The sequence below is a fragment of the Grampus griseus genome, assembly GCF_964374135.1.
Source record: "Grampus griseus genome assembly, chromosome: X".
Classification (NCBI taxonomy): Eukaryota; Metazoa; Chordata; class Mammalia; order Artiodactyla; family Delphinidae; genus Grampus; species Grampus griseus.
The window spans coordinates 21537921-21543894 of NC_138999.1; the positions used below are offsets into that span (position 1 = coordinate 21537921).

Genomic DNA, 5974 nt, shown 5'->3' on the forward strand with positions numbered 1-5974 from the left:
CTTATGGGAGTTCCCTTGTATGTTATTTGTCATTTTTCCCTTGCTGCTTTCAATAATTTTTCTTTGTCTTTACTTTTTGCCTATTTGATTACTATGTGTCCTGGCGTGTTTCTCCTTGGGTTTCTCCTGTATGGGACTCTCTGCGCCTCCTGGACTTGGGTGGCTATTTCCTTTCCCATGTTAGGGAAGTTTTTGACTATAATCTCTTCAATTATTTTCTCGGGTCCTTTCTCTCTTCTCCTTCTAGGACCCCTATAATGCGAATGTTGTTGCGTTTAATGTTGTCCCAGAAGTGTCTTAGGCTGTCTTCATTTCTTTTCGTTCTTTTTTCTTTCGTCTGTTCCACAGCAGTGAATTCCACCATTTTGTCTTCCAAGTCACTTATCCGTCCTTCTGCCTCAGTTTTTCTGCTATTGATTCCTTCTAGTGTAGTTTTCATTTCAGTTATTGTATTGTTCCTCTCTGTTTGTTTGTTCTTTAATTCTTCTAGGTCTTTGTTAAACATTTCTTGCATCTTCTCGATCTTTGCCTCCGTTCTTATTCCGACCGAGGTCCTGGATCATCTTCACTATCATTATTCTGAATTCTTTTTCTGGAATGTTGCCTATCTCCATTTCATTTAGTTGTTTTTCTGGGATTTTATCCTCTTCCTTCATCTGGTGTATACCCTCTGCCTTTTCATCTTGTCTGTCTTTCTGTGAATGTGGTTTTTGTTCCACAGGCTGCAGGATTTTTGTTTTTCTTGCTTCTGCTGTCTGCCCTCTGGTGGTTGAGGCTATCTAAGAGGCTTGATGGGAGGCTCTGGTGGTGGGTAGACAGCAATTCTCTATATTGAATTTTCGTTGTTCAAATTACTGACTTGGTTTGTGTCACCTGACTAGAATGACAGATTCTTTTGCATTTTTGGTTAACTTAAACCTTCAAGTAATCTCCCAACTGAAATTCTGTGATTGGGTTTGAGGGAAGGGGGCATAGAGTGTAGGAAAGGGCACCTGGCTATGTGGGCAGGCACAGCAGTTTCTGGCTCTGTGAGGGGCTCAGGTGTTGTGGCTGACTAGGTGGGTGAGATGTGAGCAGGACTAACTGGCATATGGAGCAAATGGGACCCAGCATTCTTGGGAACTCCTTCCTCAGGATTCTATTCCGGAGATGTGGCTAGAAGGGGAGGTTGGTTGCACCATCTGAGATGTGGTGGGCTTGAAATAACAAGGAGGAAGAGCCTGCTTGATTACTGTCCAAAAGAAAATGGACTGTATTAGCAAGTCCAGATGGGGTCAGGGCTGCTGGCTAAATCCTGAGAGGCAACCACAGCAGCTATGATATTCCGTCTGCTTCTGCCCATATGCAGCTGGTTACGTTGTTGATGGCCACAAAAAGAGATGTTCCACAGCCCCGAAGGATTTTATCCTTCTAATGAGCAGACAAGCTGCAGATATTTATATGATACTGTTTAAACATTATAAGATGCAACATTTCAGGAAATGGTTTGCAGAAACTATACATATTGATAGTTAATGTAAATAATTTTTATCACGGGTTTGTTTTCCTTGGTGTGTACACTCTCTCGTCCCTGGGGATACGGATGAGCAAAGTGTTTTGTTACACTGCCTTGCTCCTGCTGGCAGTGACACAGGTGCAGAACTGCGGGCATGATGAATGAAATGCCAACTGCATCACTGCGGCCTGTGCTCAGCTCAAATTGCCGTCAGTAGAGGAAATAGAATTCATTAGTTTTCTTTCAGAGCACACACAAACACATGGGTCTGAAAGAATGTATGATGGCAGCAAGGAGAAATGGGCAAAGCCCAACCTTTTTTTCCTCCTGAGCAGCTCTGGCAACAGATGAAACAATAAGCCTTTGGATGCACTGTCTTTGTCAGTAGATGTTTGAGAATGTGGTATCCCTGTGGCAAAATGCTCTGTGGATAACTGATCACATTTTTTTTACAATCTCTCAGACCTATTGAGAAAATAATATTGATTTGTTACAGAATCCAAAATTCTTCAAATGCTCAAAGAAAATATAACCAAATGCTCAACAATTTTAAAGGATTCAGATAAAAATAACATGCATGAATATTACTTTCATGACTTATGTGGTGAGTTATCTAGGGTGGTGAGTTGAGAGCCTTTATTTCATATCTATTTTCATTTTGGCACTGACTGAGCTAATGCCATTTGACGCTAAGTGTGGGGCTCTGGCATGATGACAGAGCACCACATTTGGAGAAAAAGAGACTCTCTTGAAAAAAATTAATCCTCTCAGGGTTTCTGAGATGGTTGGGGACTAGGAGCAAGCTTAACCCAAGTTCTGGCTTTGTGTTTTCCAAACTAGACTGATCTTGGAGATTTTGACTAGAATTCTGTGCTGGGACCCAGGAATCTGTATTTGTAACAGGTACCCAAGTTGCAAATTTGGAAAATATCATTCTTGTGTATATATTCAAAAGTGAAGTTTATTTCTCAATGCAGTTTGATGCCCTTGTCCAGCCAGATGTAAGTTGGCATGATTCACCTACATAAATATATTTTTTAAGGTTTGGGAACACTGGTCTCAGCATTCGGGAGAAAACACGAAAAACAACAACAACAAAAACCACTCCCTGTATTGAATTGAGCAGCTGAAAGGCAAACACTTGGGCTTTTCTTCCCAATTATGCTGTTTGGGCTGGTAGACTGTTGGGGATGAAATGTATTCAGATAGAAAAATCATTCTTGGGACTTCCCTGGTGGCGCAGTGGTTAAGAATCCGCCTGCCGATGCAGGGGACACGGGTTCGAGCCCTGGTCCGGGAAGATCCCACATGCTTCGGAGCAACGAAGCCCGTGTGCCCCAACTACTGAGCCTGCGCTCTAGAGCCTGCAAGCCACAGCTACTAAGCCCACGTGCCACAACTACTGAAGCCCGCGAACCTAGAGCCTGTGCTCTGCCACAAGAGCAGCCACTGCAATGAGAAGCCCACACACTGCAATGAAGAGTAGCCCTCACTTGCTGCAACTAGAGAAAGCCCACGCACAGCAACAAAGCCCGAATGCAACCAAAAAAAAAAAAAACATTCTTGCTCCTTCCTGATCTATACTTCTTTTTTTTCCCTTTAAAATGTAACATTTATTGCCTTTTTCTAATTACAAAAAATAATTCATCCTCAATGCCAAAACTCCCAAAGAAAACAGAAAACAAAAATCTATAATTTCATCACCTAGAGATAACTTTGCTACATGTTTTCTAAAGACGCAATGATACGTGCTTCTTGAGGCTTATAATTACATCATGACCACTTTGTGAGAAAAAGTAATTGTAAGTTAAAACAGGAATGTTAAAGATAACCTATAGAGAGTAGAATTTCACTCCTGCTACATTTTCATATTTGAAGAAATGCTGATAAATCCAACTGCCCTTAGAATTCTAAGAGAATCCATATTTTTAGAATTTATAAATACTGTCTTCTATTCTAAAGTTGTCATACCTTAGATATGTTTTTTTATTCTCTAAAGAGTTTTTTCTTAACCTTTGCATATCTATCATTCATTCATTCATACATTGTATAATTGTTGAATATTTATTACGGAGATGCAGCATTTAAAGACTGTTAAGGTACATTCCTCCAGTGAGCTTATTTTCTGGGTTAGGGGAAAGAAATAAATAAACAAATTAAGACATTTTCAGATTCTTTGGATTGGGTGATCAAGGAAAGTTACTGTGAAAAGGTGACATCAGAGTTGATACCCAAGAAATTAAAAGTATCCCAGCCTTGGGAAAATGAGAGGGTGTGTTTCCCTACAACCTCTACAGAATGTGTTACAGAATGGTTTTGGTTTAATTTGGTTTGGTTGATTTGCTAGGTGAGAGATAGTGTAGATTTAATTTACTTTTCTTTCAGTTTGAGTGGAGTTAAACATCTTGTCATATATTTTAGGGCCATTGTAATATAATCTTTTGCTCATTTTTTTCACATTGAGTTTTTGGTCTCTTTTTCCCTCGATTTTCAAAAAACTTTATATAACAAGGGCTTATTTCTCATTCATACTACTTGTCTATCAAGGGTTGGAATTCAACTCCACGTTGTCCTTAATTTCAAAGTGTACAGTATGATATTGTTAACTATGGGCATGGTGTTATACAGCAGATCTCTAGAACTTACTCATTTTATATAGCTGAAACTTTATACCCTTTGAATAGAAACTCTCCATTTACCCCTCTCCACAGCCCCTGGCAACCACCATTCTACTCTCTGTTTTTATGAGTTTGACTTTTTAAGCTTTCACATATAAGTGAGATCATATAGTATGTGTCTTTCTGTGTCTGGTTTATGTCACTTATCATAATGTCTTACAGGATCAGCCATGTTGCTATAAATGGTAAGATTTCTTTCTTTTTAAAGGCTGAGCAATATTCCATTGTATTATTCATATATGTATCACATTTGCTTTAGCCATTCATCTGTTGACAGACACTTAAGTTGTTTCCATGTCTTGGCTACTGTGAATAATGCTGCAATGAATATAAGAGTGCAGATATCTCTCCAAGATACTGATTTAATTTCCTTCGGATATATACTCAGAAGTGGGGACTTCCCTGGTGGTCCAGTGGTTAAGACTCCGTGCTTCCACTGCAGGGAACTGAGATCCCACATGTCATGTGGCGCGAATTTAAAAAAAAGTGGGATTGCTGGATCATATGGTAGTTACAATTTTTTTTTAATCACAAATAAGGTCTTTTATTTGTCACCATTAAAAGTCTGATTTTTAAACAGATTCTTGGACTGGTGGCTCATATCCATCAGCTCATTCAACTTTAGGACCGGTCTCATCCCCAGTAGCTTTTCCAGAACTACTACCTTCACCATGTAGCTCCATGAGTTTTCCCAGTTCAAAGTTGGGCTTCTTCAGCATTTTTACTTTTCTAACAAAGACATCATGGAGTGGATAAATAGATTGGCAGGCCTTTTCTATGTCTTTTCCAATGCTGTCTGGAATCAGTTTATTGACCACCTCTTTCAAGTCATTTGTCTGCACCTCTCGGGTCAGGATTTCCATCATCTTCTTGCACATCTGGCGGACCTGCTGGTGCTGGGCATAAGAGGCCTTCTGAATCTGATTGTTGCGCTTTTTAGTAAAACCCACGCAGAATAGACGAAGCAAATAACCATCGATAGTCTTGACATCAACGTGAGCTTCAATCATGGTCTGCCATTTTTTGACCATAGAGCACATTTTGTCACGGGTAAGATCCATGCCATGGAAATTAGTCAGGCAGTTTTTTTCCCTGAACATCCTCAGTAATAAGCTTAAATTTTCTAAATGCAGCTTCATCATTCTGCAGATCAGCAGGGCTCACTGCAAACACATGACCCTTGAGGCCATCAGATGCGATTTTGGTTCCTTGAGTTCTCGTGACTAGTGTTTTCCCAATATTTCTTATATTGAACATAGCTGGTGCTTTCACATCATACCAATCTTTCTTAGATAATGGGTCAATTACTTTCTTCTTGGCTCCCTTTTTACCGCCTCTCGTAAGGCGCTTGTTCTTACCGCCCCATAGTTACAATTTTAAGTTTTTGAGGAACCTCCATACTGTTTTCAGTAGTGGCTGTATCAATTTACATCCTGACCAACAGTGTACAGGGTTCTTTTTTTCTCCAAATCCTTGCCATCACTTGTTATCTTTTGTCTTTTTTGATAATAGCTATTTTAACAGGTGTGAAGTGACATACCATTGTGGTTTTGATTTGAATTTCCCTGATGATCAGTGATGGTAAGCATCTTTTCACAAACCTCTTAGATTTTTGTATGTCTTCTTTGGAGAAATATCTATTCAAGTATTTTATACATTTAAAAAATTGGATTATTTGATTTTTTTGCTATTGAGTTGTAGGAGCTCCTTACATATTTTGGATACTCACCTCTTACCAGATACATGGTTTGCAAATATTTTCTGCAATTCTGTAGGTTTCTTTTTCACTCAGTTGATTATT

The 5974-nt window shown here is 39.4% G+C and overlaps 1 pseudogene across 1 annotated transcript; it reads right to left on the bottom strand.

Annotated features, from left to right (window-relative positions):
* Nucleotides 1-4745: 4745 nt before the first annotated feature.
* On the bottom strand, nt 4746-5530 carry LOC309839277 (small ribosomal subunit protein eS1-like; annotated as a pseudogene). The gene has a single exon. The product of its transcript is annotated as a small ribosomal subunit protein eS1-like (transcript).
* Nucleotides 5531-5974: the final 444 nt, after the last annotated feature.